Source organism: Dipodomys merriami, unplaced genomic scaffold, assembly GCF_024711535.1.
Source record: "Dipodomys merriami isolate MVZ:Mamm:240054 unplaced genomic scaffold, mDipMer1.0.p SCAF_11, whole genome shotgun sequence".
NCBI classification, from domain to species: Eukaryota; Metazoa; Chordata; class Mammalia; order Rodentia; family Heteromyidae; genus Dipodomys; species Dipodomys merriami.
In genome coordinates, this window is record NW_027202382.1 from 47,675,436 (window position 1) to 47,697,649 (window position 22,214).

The 22,214-nt window shown below is 52.5% G+C and overlaps 1 protein-coding gene and 1 non-coding gene across 2 annotated transcripts in view; one reads left to right on the forward strand and one right to left on the reverse strand.

Moving 5' to 3' along the window:
• Rxra (retinoid X receptor alpha) overlaps positions 1–17,017 on the reverse strand; it is a 191,881-nt gene extending 174,864 nt beyond the window's left edge. Inside the window, exons 1-2 of the mRNA XM_070014978.1 lie at positions 16,886–17,017; positions 13,532–13,641 (exon numbers count right to left, since the gene is read on the reverse strand). The gene's annotated coding sequence lies outside the window, so the exon portion shown is untranslated. The remainder of the gene's footprint in view (positions 1–13,531; positions 13,642–16,885) is intronic.
• Positions 17,018–17,774: 757 nt separating this feature from the next.
• LOC138822376 (U6atac minor spliceosomal RNA) lies at positions 17,775–17,900 on the forward strand. Its single transcript, XR_011370414.1, has one exon. It is a non-coding gene; the product is annotated as a U6atac minor spliceosomal RNA (small nuclear RNA).
• The last annotated feature ends 4,314 nt before the right edge of the window (positions 17,901–22,214 follow it).

A 22,214-nucleotide genomic window follows, 5' to 3' on the forward strand; every position in this document is an offset into this window, starting at 1 on the left:
TACAAAGGAGGCTGACATCTGAGGACCATGGTTCAAAGCCAGCCCAGGCAGGAAAGTCCGTGAGACTCTTATCTCCAATAAACCACTAGAAAACCAAAAGTGACGCTGTGGCTCAAGCAGTAGAGAGCTCGCCTTATGCTGAAGAGCGCAGGGACAGTGCCCAGGCCTAGAGTTCAAGCCCCATGACCAACAAAAAAAAAAGGATTTTAACAAGTCAGGCCCTGGTGGCTCACGCCTGTCATCCTAGCTACTCAGGAGGCTGAGATCTGAGGATCACGGTTCAAAGCCAGCCCAGGCAGGAAAGTCCATGAGACTCTTATCTCTAATAAACCACCAGAAAACTGGAAGTGGTACTGTGGCTCAAGTGGTAGAGTGCTAGTCTTGAGCTGAAGAGCTGAGGGATAGCGCCCAAGCCCAGAGTTCAAGCCCCATGACCAACAAAAAACAAAAAATAATAATACTAAATCTGACTTATTTGGTATGTACAAGCCTATTTCTGTGTGTGCATGCACACATCAGTACTGAGGCTTGAACTCCAGCCTCATGCTGAAAGCTGGCACTTTACCACTGGAGCCACACCTCTATTTCCTGGTTTTTGCTGGTTAATTGGCGAGAAAGATTCAGATTTTTCTGCCCCAACTGGTTTTAAAAGCATGATCATCCAATCTTAGCCTCTTGAGGATTTAGGTTGCAGGCATAAGTTCTGGTACCTTTTTTTATTTTTCAGTGAACCTTGGTGTTTTAAAATATGTGCCCATTTCATGTACAAGATCTATAATGATGTTGTCTGTTTAATTCCTGATATTGGTACTTTTTCTCTTTTTTTCTCAGTGTGATGAGAAGTTTGTTATACTGATCTTGTCATAACAGTAGCTTTACTAGCCAGCCAAAAAAAAAAAAAAAAAGTAGCTTTACTCTCCCCTTCATTATTTGTCCCCTTTCACTTTTCTGTTTCAAGAATTTCCACTCATCTTTTTTTGTTGTTGTTGTTGGTTGTGGGGCTTGAACTCTGGGCCTGGACACTGTTCCTGACTGAGCTCTTCAGGTCAAGGCAAGTGTTCTACCACTTGAGCCACAGCGGCACTTCAGATATTCTGGTGGTTTATTGGAGATAAGAGTGTCACAGACTTTCCTGCCTGGGCTGGCTTTGAATCATGATCCTCAGATCTCAGCTTCCTGAGTAGCTAAGATAACAAGCATGAGCCACCGGCACCCATTCGCCACTCTTATCTTTCTTGTATCCATTTGCTTTGAGTTTAATTTGCTCCCTTTTTCAATTTCTTAAGGTAGATGCTTGGATTGATTTCATCTTTGAATATAAACATTTAATGCTTTTCTTGTTTTAGCTGCCCCAAAAAAATCTGCCTTCTGTGTTTTAATTTTCATTCAGTTCGAAATATTTTGTAATTTCCCATCCCTCTATACAAGCTGTATGGTCCTGGGAAGATAGGAGAAGCAGGAACTGGGGGCAGGCCTGTTGGGCTGGGGACAGTGCCCAGTGTTCTCCTGAGATTCCACACTGCCCCATGCCAATCCCCAGAGAGAAGCTGCTCAGAGGAGAGGAATCAAGTGTCGCCAAGCCACCCTCTCCTTTCCAGTTCAGCCTTCATCTGACTATACTGCCTGCTCTGGCATCTGGGCACCACCCTCCTGATTCCTGGGCACCTTTCAGTCACTAAAAGCCACTTCACTTGTGATCCAGCTAGAGAGACTCTTCACCTCTATGACTGCTCAATGACACAAGCAAACTGCAGGGACAATGGTCACCACTGTTAGAGATGTCCTGGGATGCTGGGGTGTGGCACAGGAACAAGGACACCAACTAGAACCCTGAACTCAAAGTTTCCTTCTGCACACAAGGGTGTGTGAACACATCAAAATGGTGTCTGAACATGCACAAGCACACACACACACACACATGTACACACACAGGTACACACAGGCACACACTTGCATGCACACACGCACGGGTACGCAGACATATGCATACACACATAGGTACACACACATGTACACAGCAAGTGTAGCAACAGCACAGAATGACTGCCTTCCCAGAGCAAATTCCATCCAGACAGAGTAATCCAAGTCAAAGAGCCTAACCTCTCAGAGAGAGAAGATGCACAGTGGAGGTCCCGGTGGAAGATGAAGATCTCTCCACAAGCAGATCACTAGCTGTCCCTTGACTAGCGAACAACAGACTGTCCCACAAGCTGAACAAGAGAACAGAAAACACACGCCACAGCAGCATAGAACCAAAGAGAGCTGACTTCCCCCAGAGCCCTGTCCTGAACAGACCAGACACACACAAGAAAGATGCCAACAACAGAACTTCTGCTTTTACTAAGAACAGAACTTAAAGCTGGGCGCCAGTAGCTCACGCCTGTCATCCTAGCTACTCAGGAGGCTGAGATCTAAGGATCAAGGTTCAAAGCCAGCCTGGGCAGGAAAGTCCATGAGACTCTTATCTCCAATAAATCACCAGAAAACCGGAAGTGGCACTGTGGCTCAAGTGGTAGAACACTCGCCTTGAGTTGAAGAGCACAAGGACAGCACCCAAGCTTAAGAGTTCAAGCCCCATGACTGACAAAAAAAAAAAAATTTAAAAAACAGAGTGAAAGCAAGAGCAAGAGCAAGACACACACACACACACACACACACACACACACACACACACACACACACACACACACACACACACACACACACACACACACACACACACACACACACACACACACACACACACACACACACACACACACACACACACACCCTTGATAGAGAACTCAGCTTTACCTTTATTCCCACATGTACAAATGGAACAAGTCAAAGAGAGCTTCCTTGACTCCACTTCTGTTTCCCATGGCCTAGAACTTCTCCCTCATTTTCCGTGGGAAAAAGTGTCCATGACTGTTTTCCTGTGCACTCATCCTCCTCGGTTACTGGAGATTTCTTGTGCACCTCCTGTTGCAGTCAAACCCCCAGACTGTGGCTTCTCACCCAATCTGAGATTGCTTCCTCCATCTGCAGTGTTCCGACTTCACTAGTAGGAGTGCAAAGCCATGAGTCAGGACTCTACTCCCTCTCTGCGTCAAGGACACACCTAAATCACACACACATAATCCCTGAAAATACCCCCCAAGAAGGCAGTACTAGTAACCCAGTTTTTCTGCCTTGGTCCATGCACAAGGTTCCCTTGTCACTGCATCTTTCTCCACGCCCCTTTATTGCATTGCCGATCTACCTCCTGTCCATCCTTGCCACTGTCCCCAGTGGCTAGTTCAGCCAGCTGCTGCCACAGTGGGGCAGCAGGACATGTCTCCTCCCAAAGAGGAGCTTCCAGGATTTCCTTGGGCAAGGTGAACAATCCTAGATGAGCCCCCATGTTGTTAGAAGTGGCTCAGGATGTTAGGGTGTCACAAAGGTCTAAGGACACCACCTCAAAAGGAATTCCTCAAGGCAAAGTTTACTTCTGCACAGGCCTGTGAACATGCCAACATAGTGTCCGAGCACACCCACGTGTGTCAGGTGCTATGCTCCTGCCTTTCATCCTGACACAGTGAGCCCCAGCCCCTCACCTGCACCAGTCAGGCTCAGGGCTCACTGCCTAACACCCAACATTTAAACCAAAACGCAGAGAAGCTTGGTGTTTTTTTGTTGTTGTTGTTTTGTTTTTGTTTCTTGTCGGTCATGGAGCTTGAACTTTAAGCCTGGATGCTGTTCCTCGGCTTTTCAGCTCAAGTCAAGTGCTCTACCACTTGAGCTACAATGCCACTTCCGGTTTTCTGAGTGCTTTATTGGAATCTCACGGATTTTCCTGACCAGGCTGGCTTTGAACTGTGATCCTCAGATCTCAGCCTACTGAGAAGCTAGGATTACAGGCATGAGCCACCAGCGCCCGGCCTTGGTGGGTTTTTAATAAACAAAGGGTCTGGATGGACCACATGAAGAGTCTGGACAAGTTTCACAGACAAAGGGAGAAGGGGTTTCTCAAAGTAAGAATCCAAAAAAGGGGGCTGGGAAGGTGGCTCAGTGGTAGAGTGCTTACCTTGCATGCACGAGGCTCTGCATTAGATTCCCCAGCACCACATAAGCAGAAAAAACCAGAAGTGGTGCTGTGGCTCAGGTGGTAGAGCACTAGCCCTGAGCTGAAGAGCTTAGGGACAGTGCCCAGGCCCAGAGTTCAAGACCCATAACCGACCAAAAAAAAAAAAAATCCAAAAAAGAACTCAGAACAAGGCAAGTAAAAATGGAGTCTTACAAACAAATGTAACACACTTTGATAGAAAATGCTAGCTCTTCGTCATGAAACCCCCCCCCATTGTACACTAGGAACAGGGGCTGACATTCCTCCCTAGTCATCATTCCTCCTGAGTTTATAATACTCTCTTCAGACAGCAAGATCCCTGTCCACTCCACTCATCCAGGTGTGAGAGTGGACGCACAGGGAGGAATGGTCCTTGTTTGACTCACAGGGATCCCCAGAACTCGGGGGCTGCTCAGTGCAGGAGAGAAGTAAGGCAGGGAGCTCAGGCTCCAGCACAGAACTCAAAACTACCTGTCTCCCAGTAATTCCCCACTGAGTTCCTCACAGTCTAGAGCCCTGGGAAGGGAGGGGAGTCTGTCTTCCTGAGCCAATCAGCAAGCATGCTCTGGGGGAGAATGCCAAGTCCTGAACCCCAGTGCCACAGCACAGGTGGCTGTGGCCAGGCACAGGGCCAGTTCTGTCCCCCAGAGCCAAGGCAGGAAGACTTCCATCCTGTCCCTGAGGGCGCCCCAGCCCCTCCCATGCCTCCAGATGCAGGGCAGAAAGCCAGCAAGCCCAATGGGGCCTCCGGCTCCCGGGCACTAACCCTGGTGGGGCTCAGCCTCCATTCTGACCTGTCACCACCACCATGATGGGCCCAGGGTGCCTTTTCCATGAGCTCCCACAGACCGAAGGTGACCCAAGCCAAAATCCTGGCCACAGGAAGCAGGGCCCTGGCTGCAGGCTCTTTGTGCAGTGCTCTCTCTGGGCTCTGGAACAGGCTTCTACCATCTTTCACCTCCAGGATGCAGAAAGGATGAGCAGTACCATGTCCTGCTACCAAACTAGCCATACTTAGTCTGAGCGCCTGGTGCCCGCTGCCCACCAGGCCCACCAGCAAGGCTGCTCGTGCAAAGCCACTTGAGATTCTCAGCAGCGGTGAGCAGCCCTTACCCATCTTAAGTCCCCAGAGCCACAGAGCCTTGGCTGAAGGCTGCAGAGTCCAAAGCAGCAGCCATGGCCCAGGGCTCTCCACCCCAGGGCTCCTGAAAGCCAGTGGACCTGGCACTGACCGGACCAAGTCACAGAACAGAACCCACGGGGTGCCTGAGGAAGGCGAATCAGACCCCTCTTGAGGCCACGCCCTCTCTTCAATGGGGGCGGGGCTGTGGCTGCAAGGTGAGAGAAGAGGAGACAACTTGGGGTTTTCTGTCTCGCTGGTCCACTTCCCCAGAATCTTTTGGAGCCAAGAACAGGGACAGGAGGACACCAGCCTCCTCCAAGCATGTGCCCACCATGCCTGCCCTTGCTCTGGGCATCACTCCATGCCTGCCTCTCCCACTGCCACCCCAGCCACCCAGACCAGGCCACCAGGCCCCTGCTTCCTGCTACCACACTCTGAATCTTTCCAAAGCCCAAATCTAGCCAGGCGCCAGTGGCTCACACCTGTCATCCTAACTACCCAGGAGGCTGAGATCTGAGGACCACAGTTCAAAGCCAGCCCAGGCAGGAAAGTCCGTGAGACTCTTATCTCCAATAAACCACTAGAAACTAGAAGTGGCACTGTGGCTCAAGCAGTAGAGCGCTCGCCTTGAGCTGAAGAGCACAGGGACAGCTCCCAAGCCCAGAGTTCAAGCCCCACGACCGACCAAAAAAAAAAAAAGCTGGAAGTAGAGCTATGACTGAAGTGGTGGAGCACCACAGCAGTTGGACTGTCAGGCAGCTTCAGGGCAAGTGGTGGCTGTGGTTACTTGGAGGTAATAGTCTCACAGACTTCCCTGTCTGGGCTGGTTTTGAACCTTAACCCTCAGATCTCAGCCTTCGGAGTAGCTAGGAAACGGGTGTGAGCCACCTGCACCCAGCCTCCTTTCTCTTTTCTTGTTTCTGGTGGCACAGGGGCTTGAACTCAGCTCTTGAGCTTGCTATGCAGGCACTCTGCCACCTGAGCAGCACTTAGTCTTTTTTTTTTTTTTTTTGCCAGTCCTGGGGCTTGAACTCAGGGCCTGCACACTGTCCTGGAGCTTCTTTTGCTCAAGGCTAGCATTCTACCACTTGAGCCACAGCGCCACTTCCTGAGCAGAACTCTCTGCTTTGCTATTTTTCACGTAGAGTCTCACTTTTTTTTGCCGGGGCCAGTCTGGGCAGTGGTCCTCCCATTTATGCCTCCTGAGAGCTGGGACGGCAGAGTGCAGCCTCCACACCCAGCTTTTATTGGCTGAGAGGAGGCTTCAAGAACTCCCATACCCTTTGCTTCAAACCACGATCCTCCATCCAGATTCCCAACCTCTAAGTACCTAGGATTACAGGTGTAAACCACCACACCTGGTTGGGAAGTTCATTCCTGACACCAATTTTGCCTGTCATTTTTCTCTTTCTTGCAAAGCCGCTGGGACATCATCAGCGGTGGTCTGGGTGGCACTGGGCGGAGCCCTCATTATGGGTGGCAGGGCAGTGGGTGTGGAGGAAGCTGGGGTTGCAGAGGGACAGGCCTGAGGGCACAGAGCCGGGGTCATGGTCAGAGCAGACAGGAGCCAGGGGAGGAGGTGGCTCCCAGGGTGCTCGGGACCCTGGTGCCCAGGCCACATCTAGCTGAGATGCCCCCGCACTCAGCTCTGGCGCCCTGGAGTCCTCGCCAGGCCTGCCCACCAGGCGCCCACTCTGAGCAAGCTCCATCCTGTCTTACTCCGAATGGGATGGAGGGAGAGACAGAGACAGAGACAAAGCAGGAGTGTCTTCATGGACACGCCCCCCAATGCCACAGCCAGACCCCAGGCTACTCTACTGTTGCCCCCTTCAGACGACCAGAGACAATTAACCAGTTAGCCCTCCTCCCCCCTACCCCCCAGCCCAGGGATGCTGCTGGCTCATGGGCTGCCTTCCTGGCCATGCTGGTCTCCTCTCCATCTCTCGGTCTCTGATCTCTCTGCTTCCTTCCCTCCCCCAGGCAGGAGGGCGGGAGCCGCCGTGTGCACACGCAGTAACAAATCTTCTGTATTATTCCCTTTCCTTTATTTACACCGGGCGCACAGTAGCAATTCAATCTGAGAAAGTGCCATGTTTTCGGAGGCGTGCAGCCTAGGAAATTGATGTTTGCGCTAATCAATCTTGTAGGAGCCCGCGGGGCTCAAAGAGGTGCCACTCGAGAGATTTCTTCTATTGATTAATTGAACTTCGAGCAGGGCAGAATGAGGAGAAAATCAAATACTGCAGGTGCCAGAAAGCTCTGGAGACAGGTCAGGTCCCCTGGCTGAGGTACATCCGAGGGCCCCCACGGGTGGGGGTCAGGACCTCTGACCTCAGGGGTGGGACTTAGGGTCCTCCTAGCTCGTGTGGAAGGTCTGGGGACAGCCCTTCCCGTACCACCCTCCCGCTGCTGCTCCTGCAGGCAGAGACGGAGACGGGGCAGCGGGCGGGCAACCATGGGCCTCAGCCCAGCTCCTCCACAGGGATCGTGCCCCTGTGCACCCCCAGGAACCGAGCTGGCTCAGCTGGTGAGGGGCTGGAGCCTGGGAATGGACGCGGACACCTCAGCTGACACTGGCAGCAAACATGGAGCGCCCAGCTGTGGGAGGTGAGGCCTGGCCTCTGTGGTCAACTTTAGGAGCACATGCTGACAGCGGTCCAGGCCCTGCAGGTGTTGGGGGGGCAGAGGGGAGGACCAGAGCCCACACTCAGGATCAAGCTCTCCACATTCCTAGAGGCCGTATGAGTGACCACACACACATCAGCCAAGCCTCGTGGCTCTCCCTGGGTGGGAGGTCCAGGAAGACAGTGCCCCTCAGAGCTACATCCCAGGAAAAAATGGGCACTCTACCACTTGAGCCACAGCTCCACTTTTGGCTTTTTGGGTTAACTGGGTAAGAGGCTCACACTCTTGCCTAGGTTGGCTTTGAACCATGATCCACAGATCTCAGCCTCCTGAGTAGCTAGGGCTCAGCAAGAGTAGTATTTTTTTATTTTTTTTGGCTGTGGGGCTTGAACTCTGGACCTGGGCGCTGTCCCTCAGCTCTTCAGCTCAAGGCTGGCGCTCTTGAGCCACAGCGCCAGTTCCAGTTTTCTGGTGGTTTATTGGAGATAAGAGTCTCTCAGACTTTCCTGCCTGGGCTGTCTTTGAATCTCAATCCTCAGATCTCAGCCTACTGAGTAGCTAGGATGACAGGCATGAGCCACTGGCGCCCAGCTAAGAGTAGTACATTTTTAAAAGTGATTTCTTGGGCTGGGAAGTTGGCTAAGTGGTAGAGTGCTTGCCTTGCATGCATGAGGCCCTGGGTTTGATTCCTCAGCACCACATAAACAAAAAGAAAAAAAGCCGGAAGTGGCGCTGTGGCTCAAGTGGTAGAGCGCTAGCCTTGAGCTGAAGAGCTGAGGAACAGCGCCCAGGCCCAGAGTTCAGGTCCCACGACCAGACTCAAAATAAAATAATAAATAAATAAATAAAAAGTTATTTCTTGTACCAGTCCTGGGGCTTGAATTCAGAGTCTAGGTGCTATCCCTTAGCATATTCTGCTCAAGACCAGTGCTCTACCATTTGAGCCACAACTCCACTTCTAGTAGCTTTTTGGTGGCTAATTGGAGATAAGAGTCTCATAGACTTTGCTGCCTGGGCTGGCTTTGAACCTGGATCCTCAGATCTCAGCCTAAGTAGCTAAGATGACAGGCGTGAGCCACCAGCACGCAGCTAAGATCAGTCTCCTGTTCCAGTTCATATGGACCTAATACCTAAACACAATCTGTGGCCCAGGCGGGAGGGCAGACTCTGACTCCAGAGGTCAGCTGTCTGGCCACCTGGGGACAGGCACTGGCCCCGAGGCATCCCAGGGCCAACCTTGGTGTTCCCACCACAGAGTGGCATCCCGCCACTCAGGGCACACTCACTAGGAAGCCGGACTCAGCCTCTCGTGTGACCTTGTCCAGAGTGAGGCTGGCCTCCAAACCACTTGACAGACCCTGGTTCTAAGTGTTCATGGCCATGGGAGCCCAGGGTGGGGGAGGCCCAGACAGCTGGCCCAGGGGCCGTGGCCCAGTCCCTGTCAGTAGAGGGGCACTGGAGCCCGAGTCCAGCTCGCAAAACAGAAGATCTATTGCCCTGGACAGTCAGGAGCTGCCTTTGGTCTGTCCCTCCTCACGCTCGCTATGGTCTCCTGTGAGAACCACCCAGAACACCCCAGGGTAAAGTGACCATCAAAGGCAGCCCGCCCGCCCACCATACAGGAAAGGAAGACGATTCTTAGAATGGCTCAAACTTTTCCAGAACTGCTCACTGGATGACTTTTGCCCCATTTACACACACACACACACATCCACACACACGCGCACACACACACACACACACACGCATGCACGCACACGCATGCATGCACGCACATCTTGTTGATTTTCCAACAAACAAAACACAATCTGTGCTTCTGCAAACAGAACGTCCTGTTTAGACTGACAGAAGCCAGCGGGGACAGGCTTCCAGGAAGTGGCCCCTGGGCCTGGCAGAAAGCCCCATGGCACAGACAGACTCCAAAGGCAGCCACCAGGCCACACCACGATGCCTGTGCCAGGTCTCCTTGCCCATTGTTCCACCCAACCCCACTGAACTCCTCAAACTGTGCAGCACACACCCCAACATGAGCACCAGGGAGGAAAGAAGGGTACAAAAATTAATGCCCGCCAAGTGAAGACCCGCGGGCCGGTGACGCCGTGACAGAGGTGAGGACAGGCTTCGGCCTGCAGGCGGCACTCGTGAGGGGGCTAGCTGGGATCTTCCAAACCCTGCCTTGGGGACCCCTCCTCTCACCTATGCCACAGCAATGGGGAATCTGGCTTCCTTCCAGGGACCCCCAAGGGCTCCTGTCCTGAGCCAGGCCCTGTGAGATCCCAGAATCACAAGGAGCAGCGAAGGCCAGGCTCCGGGAGGCCACGCCTGGCAAGGAGACCCTGGGGGCTCAGTGCTGGACAGGCAGGCTGGACAGGGAGCCAGAGGAGGGCAGGACAGCTGCCTGGCACAGACGAAGTGCAGGATGGGGTGCGCACTTCCCTGCCCAACCTCCGCCAGTGGCTTCGCAGAACCATCCTGGCCTATCCAGGAAGGAGCCAAGAGGCAGCAGGCCTGAGAGGCAGCTGGATAGCAGGCGAAGGGGGCAGCCGGGACAGGGACAGCCTCATGGGGGCCTCCGCTGGTCCTCGGGACTTGAGCTGAGCGGGTAGACAGGGCAGAAGGCAGGAGGATAGGAAGGGTGGTGAGACTTTGGGAACAGTTGGGGCCATGGAATGGGGATCTTGGGTACCAAGATCCTGGGATGAGAGAAGGTTACAGGGGTCAAAGGTTGGGCTGGGCAGGACCCACCCAGGTGGATGCCTGACAAGGATGTCAAACCCTTCAGGATGACGGGATGATGCAGCAGAGGAGCTTATCCCTGGCCTTACCCGGTCCCTGAATCATCCACCAAGCTCACTTCTACTTCAGGTCCTTTGCACATGCTGGTCTCGGGTCATAAATTCCCTTTCTGTGCACACACAGCTCCTTCTCATCTGTCCTTCTGGTCATAGACAATTTGTCATGTTCTTGGAGAAGCTTCCAGAGCACCTGACCAAAATGGTTCCCCAGACATGTCCTGTTCTAGCATTTTCCCAGTCTGTCCTTCTGTTCAGAGTCTCCTCAGGAGCTCAACCACCAGTTCCAGATGACGACTGTCCCCCCCATGTCCCCTGCCATTCCCACAGCACCTTCGAGAGCACCCACACCCCAAAGTATCCTCCTCCCGCAGTCTGCCCTCCATCCCCCACTGGCACACAGGGGCTCTCCAGAAGGGAGTGAGCGCTCACCACCCTGAAAGGGGGGAGATGTGGGGGATACTGAGGCACAGCCAGGTGCGCACTCCCATCCCTCTTCCTGCTTCACCAAAGGGTGGCAGGGGTCTGCTGGCGATCACTGCTCCATCCATGGTCATGGAAGTTGGGAAACACGAGATGCAGAGAACTTCCACACAGGACTTCTCAGAGCCTTCGGTCACAGGGCATGACAGCCCCCAGGGGGCGCTGTGAGCCACATGTCCCAGGTACTCAGCCAAGGGAGCCCCGGAGGTGTAGCTGTGTGCAGAACTGTCCTGCAGGAGCCCAGCAGTCTCCAGAGCTTCCTTAGTCATCATGCTGGCTAGCTGGGATCCACTCTGAACATTTGCTTTCTCCTAAGCAGAGTTCAGCTCCCAGAAACACTGGGAATAAGCCTGGGGACAAGGGGGGGGGACAGAGAGCTGACCCCCTCCTGCCTCCCAGACAGCTGCACTCTGACTGGCAACATGATTTGGGGAAGGGAGAAAGCAATACTGGGGAGTGAACTCGAGGCCTTGCACTACAACTTGAACCATGCCTTCAGCTCTTTTTTCTTTATCAGCTGTGGGGCTTGAACTCAGGGGCCAAGGCACTGTCCCTGAGCTCTTATGCTCAAGGGCTAAAGCTCCACCACTTGAGCCACAGCACTACTTCCATTTTTTTGGTGGTTCATTGAAGATAGTCTCACAGACTTTCCTGCCCAGGATGGCTTTGAACCACAATCCTCAGATCTCAGCCTCCTGAGTAGCTAGGATTATAGGCGTGAGCCACCAGTGCCTGCTTTTCAGCTATTTGCACTGCTTCTTTTCAAAGTAGGGTCTCACTTCATGGTGAGGTCAACCTAGGTGGTGACCGCCTACTTACGATTCTCAATGTCACTGCGGACACCCGGCGTGCACCACTGGGTCCAGCTATGGCTTTGAAATGGAGTCTCAAGACCTGTTATGCCCTGGCTGGCCTCAAACTGTGATCCCACACCCAATCTCAGCCTCCCAAGGAGCTGAAGTTCCAGGCTGGAGCCACCTGCAGGCAGCATCTTAACTCAGTTTTGCTCAGCTGGTTGTTAAGCGGGAGTGGGGTCTGTGACAGAGCACAGGGAGGCACGGCGCCCTGGGCTGAGCCCCGTGTAGGGTGGGATTTCCTGCCCACGGCCCTGCCTCCAGGAGGGAGGCTCCTGCCTCCCACTGAGGCCCACAGCCGCCCTGGGGACTTAGACACAGCCTAGACCCTCGGTCCAGGGGCCGGCGCTGCAGCGGGAGCCAGCAGCCTCTTCCGCTCCCACTGCCTCATGGCTAGGCCAAGCTGCAGAGCTGGGGAGGGGTCTCCCCTGGACCAGGGTGTGGTACCTGAGAGACGCCAGGCTGGCCAACCCCTCACCATCACGATAGGTCTTTCTTTGGAGCTGACCTCAGGAAGCTTCCACGGGCTTCCCCGGCCCTCACCTTGGCCAGCAGGCACCTGGCACCTGCCTTGGCTCAAGTGTGCTCAGCCTGGAGCACCATCCCTCCTCCACACAGCTTCTACTGGTCTGCAGGAGGCTGCCCTCTGCCCCGGCCCCACTCCACGTGAGCCTCTGAGCAGGACAGCCCACCCAGAGCCCCACAGGCCCTGGGCTCAGGGCTGTGGCAGAGCTCGGACACCAGGCTCTGCTCGGTGACAGGCCTGCCGGCGTGGGCTGCGGCCTCAGGCTGCTGGTGCATGGGATGCCCATGCCCTGCTCACCCCCAGCCCTCTCAGGGACTTGGTTCATCCAGTCACCCCTTCCTGGGCCCCAGCAAGGCAGCTTGAGAAGGTTCCAGAAGCACCTTGATCCGGCTCCTGCAGGGCAAATGACTCGTGATTGAGTCCCTAGGGCCTCATAGGCCCCGGGCTGTTTTCTACCCACTCGGGGGCCTGGGAGCTGGAGAAGCTCCCAGAGAGCCAGGTTTGGGGGAAGGGCAGCCCTGACCCTCAATTCCACACAGGGCTTCCGGTGCACCAGCCAGAACAAGAGCTCTCCCGAGGCCCGTGGCGGGGTCAGGCAAAAGAGGTCTCCAAGCAAACGCCAGCCCTGGGAACGCTCTGCCTCCTCCTCCCCCAACACGTCCGGGGTCAGCGGTCACTTTATTAATAGAGGCCCCTGAGGAGAGGCCTCACCCCAGAGGGTGGTCATCCACCCCTGCGCAGAACAGAGGGGCGGCCGCACGCAGGCCCGGCCGGCCGCCACAGCGGGGCTGTCACACAGCCAGTCACCCTCTTCCCAAAGGCTGCAGTCTATATCTGAGACCCATGTCTCCCGAACAGTGTGTGACCACTCAAGAGTCACACAGCCGTGTCACCATAGCACGTGGACAGAACCAGCCAGATGGGGACCATGAGCCGGTGATGAACCATCTCCACCACCCTGGTGTCCACACCCAAGAACAGGGCCTATCTTAAGCCACCTGGACTTGTAATACACAGAGAAAAGTCTGGAAAGCTACTCACCCAAAAGGCTGGAACAGCCCCTCCCTTGTCCCTTGAGGTGAGTAATTGGAGGTAGACAGAGCAGCTGTTGGTTGTCCTCCCAGTGGTCCTCCTAGCTGTCTTCCCACTCACTGGAAGAGACAGAGACAAAGAGCAGTCCTCGTCTGCAGAAATAAACACTGTGACTCTTGGAAGGGCTTGAGTTAAGAACAGGGTCCTTAGTCAGGTGCCAGTAGCCTGAATCTGAGAGGCTGAGATCAAGAGAATCCCAGCTCAAAAACTAGCCTGGGAAGAGAAGTCCGTGAGACTCCATCTCCAAGATAACTAACAAAAAGCCAGTCTGGAGGCATGGCTCAGGTGGTAGAGTCCTATCAGAGCAAGCAAGCCAAGTAGACTCAAGACCCTGAGCTCAAATCCCAATACTGAGCTGGGTGCTGGTGATTCACATGGTAATCCTAGCTCCTCAAGCTAAGTACTATCAGAGCAAATAAGCCAAATGAGCTCAACAAGGCCCTAGTTCAAACCTCAGTACCGCATTTAAATTCTGCAAGGCATGAGTGGAAAAGAACTGAGCTGCAGCTGTGCTGATGCTGATACTTATGGGGCCCTGCACGTGTGACACCCACAAAAGCACACCAACCCCTCTGGGGCTCCTGATCTCACAACTGGCCAGGAGCACCACCTCTAGACCCCTGGGAACACCAGGAGCCTCAGTTTCTCCATATCAAAATTTGGATGGCCTTAACCAGTTGTGGGAGAGACTGAATTCTTCTGGGGTAATTCCTTTAGGAAACTGAGGCACAGAGCAGTAGGTGACATGCCCAAGGCACGTTAAGAAAGTCGGCCTGCCCCAGGCCTGAAGCCTAGAGATGGGAAGAGCATATAGCCCTTAGCCCTGGTCCAATCATCTTGCTCAGACTTGGTGCATCCTGAATGACACAAGCTTGCCCCTCAGTGGAGGCTTCTGGAATCGCCCAGCCTGATAGCTCAGGAGAGAAAGGCTGTTCACCCCTCCTATTAGGTGTTCATGGGGGTGAATGGCTAAGGTCTAGCAGCGTAAGACTGGCACACACACACACACCCAGTGGGCCTCTTTCAAAACAAAACAAAAACAAAAAAACTAGCCCCCACCAGCCACCACCAGGCCAATCCAGCCAAATCCAAAAGCCATACGCCTGTGCATCAGCCTTAGCTTGGCTATGGAGCTGACCCTCTGGGTCCCAGCAGCCTCTCCAAAAGTCTCATGATGGGCCAGGCACCAATGACTCGTGCCTGTACTGGGGAGGCTGAAATCTGAGGATCACAGTTCAAAGCCAGTCCAGAAAGGAAATCCATGAGACTTATCTGCACTTAACTACCACCAAAAAAACAAAAACAAAACCTAGAGTGGAGCAGTGGCTCAAGTAGCAGACAGAACACTAGCAAAAAAGCTAAGGGACAGCACTCAAGATTCTGAGTTCAAGATTCCTTGTTCTAGCCAGCAGTATGCTGGCAGGAATGCCCCTCCCCCCCACCCTCGCCCTCCCCACTCCCACCTCCCACACACACAGCTCATGATGGCCCCAGGAAGGTCCTGGGTCACCAAGGCCTCTGTCCCAAGAGGTAGTGAATCCCAGGGGTCTGGTTCACCTGACTAACCCGCTCCTCCCAGCAGCTTCCCCAGGCCTGGAGAAGCCTTTGAAGCTGGCAGGGGGAAAGCAGTGGAGGGCTGTGAGCTGAAGGTCGGCAGGACAAGCGTCTCTACCTCTGTCTGCCTCAACCACAGATGCCGCCAGGAAGCTGTCGCCCAGGGAAACCCCCCAAGACCAGCTCTCGTCCACCACGAGTCTCCAGTTCCCCCTGGGTTCTGCTCCACCCTCCTTCCCAGTGCTGCCCAGAGTTTTGCGTTACCAGGACTAGGCCAGGATGACCTGGGCCATCCATGAGGCCTAGAGAGGGAACAGGGGCAGTCAGGGGCCCAGACTGGCCTTAGAGTTTCCTCCAGCAGCCTGAGTCCTCAATTACCTGACTTCTCTATGACCAGAAAGCATGAAAGGTCTGGAAAAATATGACTACAAATAGGGCAGGGCACCTCTCTGTGCCTGCAAACCCAAAGGCTACCATGGGGAGATGGGAAGAATGTGAGCTCTGGCAAGATTAGGCCAAAGGAAGGAAAGGTGCACACTTATGCACGCACACACCAGTGTCTGCACGTGCGTGTCCACACACATGGGCTAGAACTCACAGTCCAGGTTTTTTGTTTTTTTTTTTTTTGCTGAAGGCTGGATCTCCACCACTTGAGACATAGCTCCACTTTTTTTTTTTGGTTGTTCATGGGGCCTGAACTCTGGGCCTGGGCGCTGTCCCTCAGCTTTTCAGCTCAAGGCCAGCACTCTACCACTTGAGCCACAGCTCCACTTCTAGCTTTTTCTGCTTATACGGTGCTGAGAAATCAAACCCAGGGCCTCATCCATGCAAGGCAAGCTCTATTACTGAGCCAGCTTCCCAGCCCCTTCTTTCGTTAGTTTTTGAAACAGGGCTTCCCAGGTAGCTGAGCCTGGCTTCAAACTCTGGATCCTCTTGCCTCCGCCTCCTGAGTACTAAGATTTTAGGCATTCACCACCACTAATTTTTTTTTTTGGGGGGGGGGTTGTTTTCCTAAATAACAAGCACACAGGGCTGGGAATGTGGCTTAGCGGTACAGTGTTTGCTTAGCATGCATGAAGCCCTGGGTTCGATTCCTCAGTACCGCATACACAGAAAAAGCGGAAGTGGCTCAAGTGGTAGAGCGCTAGCCTTGAGCAAAAGAAGCTCAGGACAGTGCCCAGGCCCTGAGTTCAAGCCCCAGGACTGGCAGTAATAATAATAATAACAACGATTACACCTGGAATTGCACATCCTCAAAATCACAGAAATACAGAAAGTCCAGTCAAACCTGCTGGGAGACCCCAAGATCTTAAGGCAGGCACACAGATCTTTGCATGCACAGGCATGTGTGCACTCATATATGCACGTGCATGTGTGTGTACAGGAAGCAGGCGTGTCCCTGGGGGCATGTACTGGGAAGGGGGGAGGGGGGCTGCACGTGAACCTGTTTGCACACGTGCATGGAGCGGGAGGATGCATGCGCACACAGGGGTCAGGAGCACCGGCCAGGGGGCGGAGGCGCCTGCACACCTCTAGGCGCACGAGCGCGCGTGGGGCGGGAGGCGCACGTGAGAGCAGGACATGCCCGTGTACCTGCACATGCACGCGCGTGGGGCGGGAGGCGCACGTGTATCTGGACGCGCGTGAGGGCAGGGGAACGTGCACGCCCCGCACGCGCTTGAGGGCAAGGGTGTCGTGCACGTGTACCTGTACGTGCACGCGCGTGGGGCGGGAGACGCGCGCGTGTACCTGTTGGTGCCCGCGTGAGGGCGGGCGCTGCCCACAGACACCGCGGGAGACACACAAGCAGACGTATTTGTACAAAAACACGGGCTGGCGCCCAGGTGGTGCAGGCTCAGTGGTTTACCAGGAAAGGATTGAGCCTGGGCTCCCTCGAGAAAGGCAGGATGTCCGACCGCGCGCGACACGCACAGGCACCCCGCCTCAGGTGGAGGACGCGCGCGAACTGGACCCAAACCAGCCGCGCGGGGCTACCACGCCAGTCTGAGCCTGCGCGGCGCACGCGCAGACGTGTAGGCAAGGACCAGGGTGAGAGCGAAGAGGAGTATGCGCAGACCCAGGTAGAGGCGCGAACAGAGACTCGGGGCGCATGCGCAAACGCGGGTGGCGGACCGGCCGGGGAGGCGCATGCGCAGAAAGCGCTCCTCGAGCCGCGGCCTCTGGGCATCGACAGTTCCGGACATCAGGCCACATCCGGAAGTCCGTGGAGAGCTCTTCCGACGTTCAGCCTTTGATTCCTCAACAGCCACTTCCACTTCCGCAGACAGTTCCGTTCCTCTTCCCGCCGTCCGCGAGAGTGTCCCAGTAGGAAGTACCCGCCGATCCTGTTTTGTTTCCGGGGGAATAAGCTACTCTGAAGGAACGCTCGGGACGTCCGGTGTCTATCTCAGCCTCTGATTGGATAGTTTTTTGAGTAATTAGAGTGCAAGACAAAAAGGTATTTTTTGTTGCTTATACATTAAATTAATGAACGAAATAAAGGATACACGTTTGTTATCTATTGATGTGGGCATTTCTTCCCCGGGTTTTCTGTAGCGAGCAAACGAAAATTTCACCATCAGTGTAAGGTAGTTCCATTGGTGTGCCTTAAATAGCGCACAAGTGCAAAGGTTTGGTCGTGTTGTATGAAAGGAGAGAAGGTTAGCACTCCCCTTGACAAGGATGGAAGAGGCCCTTGGGCCTGACAACACGCATACGGTTAAGGCATTGCCACCTACTTCGTGGCATCTAACCATCGTTTTGGTTATGTTTTGTTAACTTTTTTTTCTGCCAGTCCTGAGGCTTCAACTCAGCGCCTGGGCACTGTCTCTGAGCTTTTGCTCAAGGTTAGCCCTCTACCACTTGAATCACAGCACCACTCCTGTCTTTTTCTGTTTAAGATACTGAGAAATCGAACCCAGGGCTTCATGCATGCTAAGCAAGCACTACCATTAAGCCACATTCCCAGCCTCTAGCACCCAGCTTTAAAATGGTTTCAAGAAGGGTACATCACCTTTGCAATAAAATAAAAAATAAAATTGAAAAAAAATAGGATATACCTCAGATTGTTGAAGAAAGCAGGGTGATCTGAGCCCCAGTGGCTCACACCTGTAATCCTAGCCACTCAGGAGGCTGAGATCTGAGGATTGAATTTCTTTTTTTTTTTTTTAAATGGCTCATCATAATTTATTTTATGTTAAAATGTATAGCTTTTTTTTGTTTTTGTTGGGGTTTTTTTTTTTTAAGTAACTGACTAAAAAGAGAACAGATAAATACAAGAGTGTCGCTGGCTCCTATTTTATACAAGGATTACGCCTCTCCTGCTTGGCCCTTACTGTCACCCTGTACAGGTACAAAGGCTACAAAAAGGAAGCAATATAAACAGACACAAATAACTTTTTTTGCTTTTGTACATGCGATTTGTAAGCTTAGTTGAGCTATTCACAAGCTACTTCTCTATTTTTCCTTAAAAAATAACTCCAATATTTTATAAAGATAGAAAAATCTACAGATGGAATGAAAATGTAAAGTTAGAGGCATTTCCATAAAATAGCAACTTTACACCAAATTCACTATTTTTTTAAATCCTGCCAAGTATTTGGACATATATGAAATGTTTCAAAACCTGACAGATAGCCGGGTGCTGGTGGCTCACACCTGTAATCCTAGCTACTCAGGAGGCTGAGATCTGAGGATCGCGGTTCAAAGCCAGCCCAGGCAGGAAAGACCATGAGACTCCTATCTCCAATAAACCACCAGAAAACCGGAAGTGGCCCTGTAGCTCAAGTGGTAGAGCGCTCACCTTGAGCTGAAGAGCTGAGGGACAGCTCCCAGGCCCAGAGTTCAAGCCCCACGACCGACAAAAAAAAAAAAACCTGACAGATAAACACTGAGATATGCTTCATTCAATAAACAGAAGTCTGCATTTATAAAACAGAAAGCTGCCTTTTTCCCAAAGAAATCTGTCACCAAAATGGAAAAGGATCTCAACGTTACACCAAATATTTAGCAATAAACCCTTTTGACTAACCAAATGGGAACAGCTTTTATAGCTCTTTAAAGTTTTATAATTAACAAAAATATAGTTTTTTTTTAAACCCTCAAATTAGGGCACCCTAATCAAGGCAAAAAACTTAAGAAATAGCTTACTGTTAGCACAACACTTGTACAGTACTACAAAATGCACTGTCACTAATGAAGACATTAGCGGCATGCTGAAGTGTCTCCTTAAACAAAACATACAATAACTGAAATGCTGAAGGCATTTACAGGGAGAGAAAAACAAAAGCTCTAGGCTCAATATTAAAACAGATAATTTGGGGCTTGATATCCATATTGTTTAATAGAAGCAGGCACAAGTGGCTGCTCCAACTTGTAGTCCAAGGAGAGGCTTTCTTTTGAGGATTGAGGCCAGAAGTGGCACTGTGGCTCAAAGGGCTAGAGCCCTAGCCTTGAGCTGAAGAGCTCATAGATAGTGCCCAAGCTCAGAGTTCAAATCACATGAGTGACAAAAAGAAAAAGAGGGCTGGGAAGGTGGGTCAGTGGTAGAGTGCTTGCCTTGCATGCATGAGGCCCTGGGTTTGATTCCTCTGCACCATATAACCAGAAAAAGCCCGAAGTGGTGCTATGGCTCAAGTGGTAGAGTGCTCGCCTTGAGCTGAAGAGCTAAGGGACAGCGCCCAGGCCCAGAGTTCAGGTCCATGACTGGCAAAAAAAAGAAAAATGTCAGGGTGCTGGCATATTTTTTTTGAGATTCTCAAGTACTGTTCTTCCTGTAGTCACCTTATGTAAATATATTTCAAATTAGCCAGTCACAGCAGATTGTGAACCAGTTGTTCAACCAATCTGAGCAGAGGGAGGGGATAAGTATCAGAGCAAATGGCCTACTCTGTGCTTGTTGGATTTTCAGCTAAGAGTGCACCCTTCTGCAGAAGCAAATTTTGCCTTGCTGAGACAGTTCTTTGAGTCCAAGGAGAGCACATTTATAGTAAGTTGTAGAAGCACCAGCCTTGAGTGAAAAAAGCATAGAGGCAGTGCCAGGCCCCCTAAGTCCAAGCCCCAGCCAGGGTTTGTAGACCTGGCCCCACACTTGGGCCTAGCTCATGTCCATATTGAGCACCCTGTTCTCAGGGCAAGAGGGATGACCATGAAGGTGGCTGAGGAGGTGAACACCCACTGGGCCCGTGTTCTGGCAGACAGGAAACTTGCAATCAGGAACCCTAATGGAACAAGCAACCCTGTCCATCAAGGCCATGAGACACCTTGGAAGCTGGACAGCATAGCTCCTTCCTTCTTTTTTTGGTTTTTTGGAGGGAGAGGGGGGAAGGGGCTGGTTCTAGGCTTGAACTCAGCCTGGGTACAGTTCCTGAACTACTTCTTGCTCAGGGCAAGCACTCTACCTTTCTTCCTTTTCTTTCTGGCCTTTTCTGAGTTTATTGGACATAAATCTCCTGGACTTTCCTGCCTGGGCTTTGAACTGAGATCCGCAGATTTCATCTCAGTCCTTTGCGTTTAGATTACAGGCGTGACTCACTGGTGTTCAGCTCCTTCCCATTTTTTTGAACCACCATTCTATCACGCTAGTAAATTGTCCCTAAGTTTTTTGTTTTTTGTCGGTTATGGGGCTTGAACTCTGGGCCTGGGCACTGTCCCTCAGCTCTTCAGCTCAAAGCTAGCACTCTACCACTTGAGTTACAGTGCCACTTCTGGTTTTCTGGTGATTTACTGGAGATAAGTGCTTCACGGATTTTCCTGCCCGAGCTGGCTTTGAACCGAGATCCTCGGATCTCAGTCTCCTGTGTAGCCAGGATTACAGGCGTGAGCCACCAGCGCCCGGCTTTGTCCCTAAGTTTTAAAGTGCCAGAGTGCTCCATCCTTGTAAAGCCTTTGTACAGCACTTGCCTCTGATCATCCAAATCCTCAGCTGTTACATCGAGGGCTAGTCTTCCCATGCCATCCTACTACAAGGGACATCTAGTTCTGCTGCACCCTTGGTGATGGGTGCCTCCAGGACAGTTAACCTGTTGGCTGTATTAAATGTAATTAACCCAACTTTTCCATTTATAGTGGACTACCAGAATAGAACCAACTCAAAACTGCTGATACCTTATTTCTGGCTTATTTATTTTTATGCCAATACTGGACAGGAGTTCCCCTTGCTCTCCAGTCTCCTGCCATGACTCACGCCTGTAATGCTAGCTATTCAGGATGCTGAGATCTCAGGATGACAGTTCAAAGCCAGCCTGACCCACAATTAACCACCAAAAGTGGATGTGTGGCTCAAGTGTTAAAAGCCACTACCCTTGAGCAAAACAGGGAAGCCAGGCACAGGTGGCTCACACCTGTCATCCTAGCTACTCAGGAGGTTGAGATCTGAGGATCGCGTTTCAAAGCCAGCCCAGGCAGGAAAGTCTGTGAGACTCTTATCTCCAATAAACCACCAGAAAACTAGAAGTGGCGCTGTGGCTCAAGCAGTAGAGCGCTCGCCTTGAGCTGAAGAGCTTGAGGGATAGCGCCCAAGCCGAGTTCAAGCCCCACAACTGACAAAAAAACAAAAACAGCTCAGGGACAGCAACCAGGCCCTGAGTTCAAGCCTGTCATACACCACACACCACACACACACAACACCACCAAAATAAGTTTGTGCTGTTCAAAATGAAATTCTTAAGACAAAATTACAAGACATGAAAATCTTTATTTTCAAAAAGAATGTCTTTTTACACAAATCTACAACAGAATTCAACTGTAGAAAAAATAAACTATCCTCCGGAACACAGCTCTGGACACAGTGAGCTCCCATCCCTCCCGGAGGGCTGCCCACTCAGGGCGGAGCTGGAAAGGCCTCATCCTGCCAGGACACCCAGATCGATGCTACATGAAGCCCAGACCCCCGTCACAGAAGCCACCCTGTGCAGCCACGGGCCTCTTCAACCAGGGAGCCTGTCTGCGCCTCTCCAAAGGACAGCCAGGCGAGCTGCCTTTCTCCCTTGCGGATCCATTTAGGACTGAGTTGCCCCCTACCTTAGTGGACAGTTTTAGAGGACTCCAGAGCCTGGTGCCCCATCATACCACAGGCCAA